Source organism: Pogona vitticeps, chromosome 3, assembly GCF_051106095.1.
Source record: "Pogona vitticeps strain Pit_001003342236 chromosome 3, PviZW2.1, whole genome shotgun sequence".
Taxonomy (NCBI): domain Eukaryota; kingdom Metazoa; phylum Chordata; class Lepidosauria; order Squamata; family Agamidae; genus Pogona; species Pogona vitticeps.
In genome coordinates this window covers 250,666,331-250,678,672 of record NC_135785.1, presented here as the reverse complement: position 1 = coordinate 250,678,672, position 12,342 = coordinate 250,666,331, and the positions used below count along the sequence as shown (strand labels likewise).

The window sequence follows — 12,342 nt, the reverse complement described above, 5'->3', positions numbered from 1 at the left end:
CAGGCTCTATAGACCTGGATCTTAGTACATGTCGTCAGCTTCTTATTGAGCCATACTCTCTTTGTGAGTCTAAAGAACATGGTAGCTGTTTTGCCAGTGTGTTTATCCAGCTTGACATCTAGAGACAGTGTGTCAGAGATCATTGAGCCAAGGTACACAAATTCATGAACAACCTCCAATTTTTGCATGGAGATAGTAATAGAGGGAGGTATATGATAGACTTTTAATATTCAGACACCCAGGATGATGTTATTTTTGCCTACAGGCACCCTTCTGGCAAAGGTATGAATACTTAGATAGAATAGGTGAGAATTCTGGAAGCTGTCATCAGGAAAGTTAAATTTTCTAAAGCCTTGCTCAAAACAGTTCCTCAGCAAAAATCAATGGAGCGGCTGCACTTCAATCACTGTGTAGAAGATAGAATTTTCCATGTAAAGCTGCACTGAAATTAACCTTTCTGGCCCATTATTAAAGGTACAAGATCTACATCTTTCTTTACATCTGGTCATCCTAGTCACAGCAAGATTTTGAAATGTGTGTGTGTGTGTAGGGGTGTGCCCCCTTAAATGCAACACAAATTAATCCGAGAGGTTCAGAGTAGTGTGATTCAATAGAGTCTAAGGATGACATTTGGGGACACTTACTGTTCTCAAATACTACAGAGCTGATGGTATTACTCTGTGTGATGCATTAGCCTTTTCCAAATAATTCATCAGTATTATTGATTGTTAAAATCCATAATGGGAGAGGAGCATTTTTAGCATTAACAGTCTTGAGCTTTCCAGAGATGTGAGATGCAAATCAAATATCTACCTTGATCTTCCTCCATGCACGCATGTGAAGGTTGGTTTAGGCAGGTAGCAGCTCCTGTTCCAGCTGCTGTGCTGATCTTCAGCCTCGTAAAAATGATGCATAATTTAAGATCCAATCTTTCAAAAGAGAGTAGGCCTCAGCACGTCCAAGCTGACTTTTGAAATCCAGACACTGTGAAATTAATCTTTGTGAAGAGTTCCAGCTCAAGGTTCTCCATTTACAAAATACAGGTGAAAACTGCAGAGTTACATATACACCAAAATTACTGGGATTTTCCTACTGTGCCTCGTGAATGACGTTTGAGGCAGAAATGTTGAATTGGTTGTCCTGTATAGCAGTTGTTCTTGCTGCTCTTGTTATTCCTGGGATTCTCCAGTGTGGTCAATTCTGTGCTAGTGTTTGACACTGCAAGTTGTAGTGCTAAATTCAGACAAATCCTGGATGACTAGCCAAACTGTGAGTTCCAGACTGAAGTAGAATACCCACATTCAGTTCCACAGTAAAGCAAAGCAAATTTCCAGACCGATTTGTATCTTGAGCACAGATTGAATTGGATGGGCATTATTCATTCATTCATTCATTCATTCATTCATTCATTCATTCATTCATTCATTCATTCATTCATTCTTTCTTTCTTTCTTTCTTTCTTTCTTTCTTTCTTTCTTTCTTTCTTTCTTTCTTTCTTTCTTTCTTTCTTTCTTTCTTTCTTTCTTTCTTTATACCCCACCTGTCTCCTTAAAAGGACCCAAGACAGCTTACAATCATTAAAAGACAACATTTAAAAGCTAAAACCAGTAAGTATACAAATATTTAAAATGAATTCAAGTATTATATTAAAAACACTATATAAAGTCAATAAAAAAATATCTATCTATCTATCTATCTATCTATCTATCTATCTATCTATCTATCTATCTATCTATCTATCTATCTATCTATCTATCTATCTATCTATCTATCTATCTATCTATCTATCTATCTATTTATTTATTTAATATCCTGCCTATCTGGTCAGTTAAGACTACTCTAGGCGGCTTACAACATAAAAATACACAGTAAATATAAAAAGATTATTACATAATGAGCACATTCAACAAGATGGGAGGCAAACAGTGGGGGAGGAAGGAAAGGAAACATCAGGAGTTAACTGGAGGGAAGGCCTGCCGAAACATCCATATTTTAAATTGATTTTTAAAGATACCCAGCGAGGGAGCCACGCGGATCTCCGGAGGTAGGTTGTTCCAGAGGCAAGGAGCCACCGCCGAGAAGGCCCAATTTCTTGTCTTTTTCTTGTGGGCCTCCCTCGGCGTCAGGCTCCTCAGCCTCACCTCCAGACTCGCATGAGTGACACGGGTAGAACTTAGTGGGAGTAGGCGTTCCGCCAAGTATCAAGGCCCTAAACCATTTAGGGCTTTGTACGTAAGCATCAAAACTTTGAAGTCAGTACGGAAACGAATGGGCAGCCAGTGCAACGTGGCCAGAATGGGAGAAATATGATGGAATTTTCTCACTCCAGTAAGGAGTCTGGCCACTGCGTTCTGCAACACTTGGAGTTTTCGCGTCAACCTCAAAGATAGCCCCACATAGAGCGCATTGCAGTGGTCTAATCTGGAGATTATGAGCGCATGAACCAAGGTAGTGAGCGCCCCTGTATCGAGATAGGGGCGCAGCCGGACTATCTGCCAAAGGTGGAAAAAGGTGGAACGGACCACCGACGCCACCTGAGTTTCCATGGTGAGCGCCGGGTCCAGATGGATCCCCAGGCTGTGGACTCCACTCTTTGCGGTCAGGGTGACCCCTCCCCCAAATGAGAGAGAGAGTCACCCAGGCCACCGACAGTGGGGGCACCCACCCTCAGAACCTCCATCTTGTCCGGGTTCAGCCTCAGCCCATTTTCCATTTGGAACCCCTGGATTGGCTTCCAAGTCAGAGTGAGAAACATGTGTGCAGCCCCGGTTGGTACAACACACTCTATCTCTGGCACCAGTGAAATGTCCCCCTGTGGTTATGCAACTTTTAATTGCATTCCTGTCATGCTTTGAGGTCATGTGACATTTATTCTAGGATATGCGACCCAATGTGTTTTTGGGTTACTGAGTCATTCCCTTCCAATTCAGTAAGCACCTAAAGCTTCTTTCTGAGACCATTTGACAAGTTAACCAAGGCATTGATGCAAATGCTGCAGAAAAATAATATATATATTTTTAAAAATTAAAGGACATGCACAGTGACAGTACAAAAAAGTTGCTCTAAGAGCATTCACAAACACAGCAAACAATTTTTTTTTAAAAAAAGACCCACAACAAAAGAAATAGAAGCCTCCGGCTGAGTGAGAAATGATCCGCCATTAGCATGCTTGCTGAGTAAATTATTTGCTAATGGCCATGTGTCATGTAACTGCAAGTTTAAATTGCAAAATCAAAGGGGGACAACTGGAAAACATTTCATTGGTTTGACCATGGCTTCTAGATCACCACATTTTGTTGTAAACTTCACTAGTTTCATACATGATGTCAACTGTTGATCATCAATTAACCATTCTTCCCTCTGAGAAGTTAAAAACTAGATCTTTGGCCATATCCCACATAGTCTTCATAACAATCTTGTAAAGGAAGACAGTGATTTACCCAAGACGGTTGCATTTGTTTAAGGATTTGAAGCAAGGATAAGTATGGCTTGGAGGTGCGTTCCTTCTCTATCCATATGTATAAACAGCGAGTGGTTCACTTCAAATGTGAACATGACGTTATACATATACCTTGTTGTATATGTGTGCATGTAGACAGGGAGCAGGTTTAGTTTCATTACAGATTATGAACTGGAACAGAAGCAGCTCCAAACTCAAAATGGCAGTATGACATTTATTTTAATTTCTTTAATACCTGTGGTTCAGGCATCTGAAGAGCCAGAGTTTTGGGAGTTAAGTTCTCCACTGTGCTTCCTTGGCAGGAGTTGGACTCGATGCTCCATAGGGAAACCGTTCCACAGTTCCACAGTTCAAAGGAGGAGGAAGAGGAGAAAAATATATTTACCTGTCAAAAGCACCAATAACTCCTGTTTTTCTATCTCTCTGCTCATCTGCTCATGTCGGCCATTTTCTCTACATCCATGCACCAGTCCCCCATTCAGTTGTCATCAACACACACACCAAAACCTCCCTTCTAGCTGGGCTTTATGAAGACACCTAAGTATGAGGCCATTTATGTATAACTTCCATTATATTGTTGGGCAAGTTTCAGCCAGGGCTTACTTGAAGTGCTGGAAATATGTTACATATTGTATCATTACACCACAGAGATAAAGATAGCACCTGTCCTTCGTAATTGAAGAACCCTTGAACTATGGTATTGTCAGCTGAGTGGAAATATATATACTTTTTCTCAGTATTTAATATTTGAGTGAAATGTGCTGATAAATGTCAATACCCTTGTGCCTCCTTTGGGCCTGGAAAGTTATAATTTTGCAGTTGAAGTTGACGTGTTCTGAATATTAACCTTGCTCATGAGTCTTCAGGTGGTTGTACTGATGTCATGTAGATCAGTAAAAGCCCATTTAAAAATCTCCACAGACTGTGAGGCAAAGAGAAGCTTGGTGTTCATTTGAGTATTAAAAAACTGCATTTAAAGAGTTACCAAAGAACTCAAGGTTTTTTTTTTTTAAAAAAAATCTCAATTATTAGCAGAGGTACTTTGTTAAATAATGTGTTTATGGACATCAGTACAGTGGTGCCTCGCATTACGATCGCTTCGTTTAACAACAAAATTAAGCCACAAAATAGTCTAATTTCTAGCCTTCCTTTCCACCATTAGATAGTTCTCAAAGTGGCTCACAGCCCAGTTTTGCAGTCAATATAAGATTCATGAAAGTGATCCTGTAGCTGGATAAGGACGGGGGGAGGCTTTTGTGATCACCCTTAAATGATCATGTAAAGAGGATTCTGGCCAATGAAATATACTAAAGATGGATGGAAGAAGATCTTAAAGAACGGACTGATTCATATGAGACAAGATGGTCTTTCAAAGAAAGAAGACTGAAAGTCTTTAGGGTTTTAATAGCAGGGATGTAAATAATTACTTATTTCACTCTCAATGGTAAGAGCAAAAAATTGCAAATGTTTTGACCCACTCTGGAAGATTAGAAAAGATTTTCTGCATTTTCACTTATTTTGTGAGAAATTTGCAGAAAATTGTGGTTTTTTGTGCAAAAAAATTGTATATTGCTTTAAAATTTTAGTTTTATACTAAAACTGTGTTTTGCACAAAGTATGAGATCACTTGTCCAAAATACAAGACTTTTCAATGTATAATATAGGCATTTCCTGCTGTCGTTCATAAAAAGAATCCTGTTCTCTTTTTTGCTTTCTTCTAAGAACGGAGTGTCTCACAGCAGCTGGCTATTTTTCAGTCAGGTCTCTTGACACGGTCTATTCCATTGACAACAAAAACGTTTGTGAGTATTTGTTCCACCCCTGCTTTAAAGATAACACCCAGCTCTCCCAAAGCAGGTATAGGCTAGTCTTCACCTGGACTCCTGATTCTGAGAATGCTCACCTAGGGATAACAACGGTCTCTGGTTCGTCGGATAACTACTATGAAGAAGACTACTATCTCTTGTTGACATATTCCTCAGTTGAGAGTTCTAAATTGGAGACTGTAGAAATTCTCTGTTGAGGGGTATGTGAACAAGAGATAGTCCTTATCTGTATAAATGGCAGCTACAGTTCAGCACTGCATGAAAACCCAAGAAAGCTTTCAATGGATAAAAGAAGCATCAAAGCCAGCATAGAGACTAAACTAACATGTGATAAAGCCATTCAGAGAAGGTGGCACTAAATAAAGAAAATCTGTTTACAAATAAATAAGCAAATTAATATTTTGACCCAAATGTAAGAGTGAATGACACTTGTTATTAGACCATTAAAAATCAAATTGCAGGCTTTTGTTAGAGGAATCCCACGATGAAAAATAACTAAAAGGTATCACCCACTCTCACATTTGATGTCCTATTGCTCAACTCTCTCTCTCTCTCTCTCTCTCTCTCTCTCTCTCTAATCTACAAAAGGGATACAATACACGTAATTCTTTGGAGAGAAGACCACAACTTTATTGGTTACAGCAGCAGTCCCGGGCAGCAGCATTGGGGGATCTGATCCAGTGCATTAAGATGTCCGATTGTCACTCAATGCCACACGGGCATATGATTCGCACACACCTGGGGCAGGGGTTTGGCCTTCAGGCTCCTGAGCAGGGTCAAACCCTGGCCCAGTCTCCCTATATGAGGAGGTTCCTTCACTGTTCTGGGTGAGTAAGCTTCTCTATTCGCCCTTAAGCTGTCTGGATCGAATCCCACTTTTCCAAACCACAAACAAAGTTGTGGCAAAATAATTCACTGCGCACACACATTGTAGCAATGATACCCATCCTTCCACAACATACTATTCTACCCCTATAAGCGAGGGAAGGAAGGAGGGAAAAGCACAAAAATGGTGAGGTGCTTGACACTTTGGTGGCAAGCAGCAAACTGAACGGGGCTTTTAAACTGGGCAGGCCGGCCAGTGATAAAACCTCCTTTTCTGTTCCTTCTGCACCACCTTCTTTCAGTCCTGACAAATATGAAAAGTGGCAAGTCAGGCTTGTCATTGCCTGTATGCCAAAAGGCAGACTGAAGGGCCTTTAACCACTTTGATCATCAAGAGTTTTATGGCACAGTGATTACAGAATCATAGAAACATAGAATAATGAAGTTGGAAGGGGTCTATAAGGCCATCAAGTCCAACCCCCTGCTCAATGCAGGAATACAAATCAAAGGAGATCTACCAGGTGGTTGTCTAAGTTTCTCTTGAATGCCTCCAGTGCTGGAATACTTCTCACGTCTTAAGCTTAAATCTTTGCTCACAACCTGGATTCGATCCCAATAGGTTCAGGTAACTGGCTCAAGACTGACTCAGCCTTCTATCCTTCTGAGGTTAGCAAACTGAGTACCCCGCTCAAGGGGTGGTGGTGGAATGTGTAGTCTGCATAATTAATTTGCATCTGCCCAGAACAGCACACTTTATCAGATAATGTTGATTAGATGAAAAAAGAGGGAATGCTCTTAAGGCACATTAAAACCTTCCTGCTTATCTCCCATGAAGGATGATCCATAAAACTGTCAGATCTCTGAGGAAGAGTGGGAAGGTGCCACTTTTTGATTGCTGTGTTTTTACCATTTTTTTCATCCACCTGGAATGTGGTAGTAGATCCATCCATCTGACTGTCTGCTCGTCTGTCTGCCTGCCTATCCGTTCAACTGCCTGTCCATCTGTCCGCCCGCCCATCCACAGAGTTTCCAGCCAGAATGTTTTCAAAGGACTCATATTTAGGGAGAAAAAGAAATCTCTGAGCCTGATTTCACCAGGCTGAGGTTTAAGAATAGACTGCACTTAACAGGTATGAAAACAAATGTTTTTCCCTTGCGATTCTCAGCCCGTCACTCTGTCCCACTTAATTGAAAATGATCTGATGTCAGATGTCTGGCTGCTTGTTGTTGGGAAAAGAAATAATGCCCTGAACCATAGGGAACAACGTGAAGGTGAGGTGTTTCTTTCAACACCATTGTCAGCTGATATTGGGAGTAAGATATTTATTGCTACCTGCCAAGGGAACTTAATTAGTTACTCCCTCCCTCCCCCTCCTAAGAAAACATACCTGCCATGATGAATTTTCTGGTTGTGTTGGTTTAAACACATCCTAGAAGTTTTATATTGTCGACAATTGTTTTTCTTCTCTTTCTTTTTCTCTTAGATTCAGAAGGAAAGAAATGTTTGCCTTTCAATAATACATAGAAGGAAAGATATTTTGCAGGCCCCCTGGTCTGTGTTAAAAGTTTTAGGAAGAAAAATTGCTCCAGGTTTAAAACTGGAACAAGAACAATTTCACATGGAAGTCAATGTGTTTGTCCATAAAATATCAAAAGGCTATTAAAATATCAATACAAAATAGAAGCCGGAACCAATTCTTGTGTATTGACCCCAAGAAATCATGCACAGTTTCCTCAAGGTCATAGATCATGGCCATACCCATCTCTGAACTACCTTCATGTTGGTAAACAGGATGTCAAAATCTATGCTGTGATTGATCATTAAAACAATTTAATGGTATGTACAGAAAATAACCTTTGGCTTCAAGGTTCTCTTTCAAAAGAACACACAAAAAAGCATAGAAGACATCTTTTTGGTTATACAAAGCCATTGCTACTGGCTAGTAGGAATTCAATTTTAATGGGTCCCTCCCCCCCCCCCCCCGGAATGGAAAATTGTTTTTGCAGAATGGTGACAGTTGAAAGAGAATGCCAGGAAAAAAAATGATGATGTGTAGCAGTTACACTTAGCAGGATCCATGTAAAACATAACAGATCAGCTGTCTGAGCAAGCTCAAGATATATTGCTGCCGGAGATAAAACTTATCCCATGTGCTTATATTTTCTGGACTGCCAGGTGATTACACATCAGGAGAGGCAAAGGGATAACATATTCCATTTCACCTGGGGACAACAGGGTGCTTTAGGGAATACAGTGGTGCCTTGCTTAACGATGTTAATTTGTTCCAGCGAAATCGCTGTAGAGCGAAAACATAGTAAAGTGAAAATAAAAAACCTATCGAAATGCATTAAAACCCGGTTAATGCATTCCAATGGGCTAAAAACTCACCATCCAGCGAAGATCCTCCATACGGTGGCCATTTTCGGTGCCTGTCTAGTGAGGAATCTGTCCTAGAAAACAGCAGGGGGCCATTTTCTTCAGCCAGTGGCCATTTTGGAACCCAACAATCAGCTGTTTGCTGATCGTCGTAATGCAAAAAATCGGTTCCCGAAGCTGGGAACCGATCATTGCACAGCGGATTTTGCCCATAGGAAGCATCGTTTTGCAATCGCTTTTGCGATTGCAAAAAGGCATCGTTAAGTGGATTTGTCATTATACGGGGCAATCGTAAAGCGAGGCATGACTGTAATAACACACTGTGTTCTCGCTGAGCAAAGAAAAAATTGGGAGAGGACATGGTATTTGAAGATGGGTATTTGAAGATAAATATCTGAAAGGCTATCAGGTGAAAGAAGGAGCAAGCATGTTTGTGTTTTGCTGTAATTAAGAAAGGGAAATAGATTTATACAAAGACATTTGGCACAAATTGTGGAAACTGTGACAACGCGCACATGCACACACACACATGCACACACAGACACACACAACCTCCTTGCCTCACTTTCATGGTAGGATCAAGGAAAATTAATCCCATGGGACCTAGAAAGTCATGCCAAGACAGCCTACACTGATAGAAATTAGGAATTTAATAAATACTGTAGACAACACTAGACTGAAGTATGTTGAGGACTGCATGAAAAGAAAATGAGATTAAAGAGAAACTACAGGAAAGGTCTAATGTAAATCTAGTTCATCAAGATTCATTTTCTGAACTTGATGGCATAACAAGCAGGTTCATACGGAGCACACAACCTCCTAATATGATGTAAATAATGCATGGTAATAAATGAAAATTATACTATTGATCTCCTTTCTTCTGTTATGTTTTATTGATGATGTGAAGACCTTGATATTTTATCTCTTTCTAAACAACTCATTTCCTGTACCTTTACCCTTTCTGTTATGATCCCACTTAATCTGCATTTCTCGAAGCAGAGTCTGCCTCTTCCTCCAATTTCCAGCTGAGGAAATAACCGTGACCCCTGAAGTAATACAATATTCCCACTAGTGGATGGTAGTGCTGACAACATTATGATGCAGGGTGTTCTAAATTTCATGGTACGTATGAAAAAGCTGGTAAACAAGGCCTAGTGGTTTATTTTATTTTTGCATATTATGTCCGTATTTTAACTCACGTGGTGTACAAAGTTGTTGGACTCCACCAGAAGTTGGGCAGGGATAATCAGTCCGTTCACCTTTTTTAAACCTCATGTCTTTTCTGTCATGAATATGAAGCATGCTGATTTGGGATCGTGTTTTCAGAAATAAGATGAAGCAACCCAATGATTTTCAACAGCCAAATTCAATCAATACAGCTGTTCTCAGCATGGTAACGTGGAATCCTTTGCCCGAGATCTCGAGAGCTACAGTCTAAGGGTGTGTATTAGAAAAGAGAAATCCAAAATACTATGTGTAAGGAATAAATAAAAGGAAAGAGTAAGGGAGGTGTAGAACCTTCCAGAATGAGTAGTCTAGCCCATTGTAAAAACTGAACTTTCTCTCAGAATTAAGATAAACTAAGGCCCATAGGCCCCTGAACAGTCAAAAATCTGTAAAACTAAAAATTACACCAGAAAAAGTGAGTAGAAAAACATCTGCATGTGTGAATGAAAGTGACTCTTGTTACTGTAAGTTTATACTGTACACTTAACAGCACCAGCCACATATGTTCCAGGTGGGCAACACGTTAGGCCCTCTCTCAGAAAGCACAGTGAGGATTTGAACCATGGCTCTAAAACCATGTATTCCTGCCCACTGACATGCGGTTACAGTGATGGAAAAATCACTTTCATTTGTATCTAAATATTTTCACCGCAAGTCCTTTCTACGGTATGCAGAGCCTAAAGAAATTTGTGAATTTATTCAAAAGTTCGCTGAAACAAATTTCTCCTCTGTTACAGCTTTTCCTGGCAAGACCTGAAGGATCATCTTATACCTGTTTGTCCTGTAGGTGGTGAGGAGGTAGAGCCTGTGAGAGAAAAAGGAGTAGCGATCCTACTTCTGCACTAACAGGGGGATTCAAAAATAGACTTTGAAGATTTAAGCATTCCCAGCTTGGCTGGATTACTGATTGGGGGGGTTAAAAATGTAAACAAACAAACAAATCTCTCTTTTTCTTTCTCTTTCATTTTTTTTAAAATCTCATGGTCTTTCCTTCCTGAATAGGAATAAATTAGCAATTTTTGATAAATGCTGGCTTTTCAAAAAGGAACCACAATGAACTTTTCATACCTGCCTGGTGCTTTCTGCTCCTTTTTGTTTGTTTGTTTATTCTTCCCTTCTTTTGTTCTTTTTCAGCAACCACTGAGAAGACCCTTTCTCAGTTCCTTCCCAAACGGGGTTGGGAAGGTGGTGGAACTGAGGGAAAGGCCTACCCAGGAGATCTTAAAAGCTGAGAAGGCTCCCATGGGGTGACACAATTCTGCTTGATGACAGATCCCCAGGACTTTTAGGTGGTGGGCTTTCATGTTATATCCGACCATTTTAGAAATGGCATTGCCAGTAACACAAGCAGAGACTTCCTGCACATAAACCCTTGTGCCACTGACCTGTAATTCTTTCCGCCTTCTCTGGCAAATTGAGACCAAGCTGCATCCCTAATAATAGGGAAACATTGTGCCAGGTAAATCCCTGAGTTTGTAAATGTTACTCCTTTGACTGCAGTTCCCAGAATTCCCCACTGAGCATGGTCCCAGGGGGATTCTGGGAGATGCCATCATAAATGGTTATGTTTTCAAGCTCTGTGAACTGACTATAAAGGTAAAGGTTCCCCTTGACAATTTGTCCAGTCGTGTCTGACTCTAGGCAGCGGTGCTCATCTCCGTTTCCAACCTATAGAGCTAGCGTTTTGTCCGCAGACAATCCTCCGTGGTCACGTGGCCAGCGTGACTAGACATGGAACGCTGTTTACCTTCCCACCGAGGTGGTACCTATTTATCTACTCACATTTTTGCATTTTGCATGCTTTCAAACTGCTAGGTTGGCAGGAGCTGGGACAAGTGATGGGGGCTCACTCCGTCACATAGATTCGATCTTACAACTGCAGGTCTTCTGACCTTGCAGCACAGAAGCTTTAGCAGTTTAACCCACAGCGCCACCACGTCCCTTGAACTAACTATGATCATAGCCAAATTCCCCCTTCTGTGCATGTAAAATAATTACATTTTCATACTTCAAACAGTGCTGAAAATATGAATTCAGCTGCTATGGTAATACATTGATAAGAAGCAGAGAAAGAAATCATTGAGTGCTTTCTTTTAAAACCCTCGCTAAAGAGCTGAAACTGTGACCACAATGTTTTTCTGTTTAGGTGTTACTGAAGGAAGCTCATATATAGTAGTTCAGCTCTATATTATTCACAAAGGTTATGTTACAAACTGAATGTCAATGAAGTCAAATGAAAAGGGGAAAAGTCATAATGCTTCAGTTCAAAGGCTAATTTTCATTTCAAAGACTTCTCTCTGGAACTCTGTCCAACCTAATCCAGAAAAGTGTATTGAAAAATAAATATGTCACTAAATAAAAGAAAGTGGGGTTTTTTTTTGAGATCAGATAGGCAGCTGGCGAGGCAGCGTATTTGGATTTTTAGTGAACCGCATGGGATTAGCATGTAGTGTTTTCAAAGTTCTGATAGCAAGAATATTCTCCTTCATCATGCCATCCATGAAATGCAGAAGAAGGAAATAATAAAATGCTGATCACAAATCCTACACATCCACTTGCACACACATGAGGAAATTCTGCTCCACAGCTAGATGTGTGTAACACAAAGCTGCAGGGACAGTAGAGAA

General features: G+C 40.4%; 1 long non-coding RNA gene across 1 annotated transcript; it reads left to right on the top strand.

Annotated features, from left to right (window-relative positions):
* Positions 1-1,131: 1,131 nt before the first annotated feature.
* LOC144588081 (uncharacterized) lies at positions 1,132-12,059 on the top strand. The gene is made up of 2 exons (XR_013543418.1): positions 1,132-9,610; positions 10,453-12,059. It is a non-coding gene; the product is annotated as an uncharacterized LOC144588081 (long non-coding RNA).
* Positions 12,060-12,342: the final 283 nt, after the last annotated feature.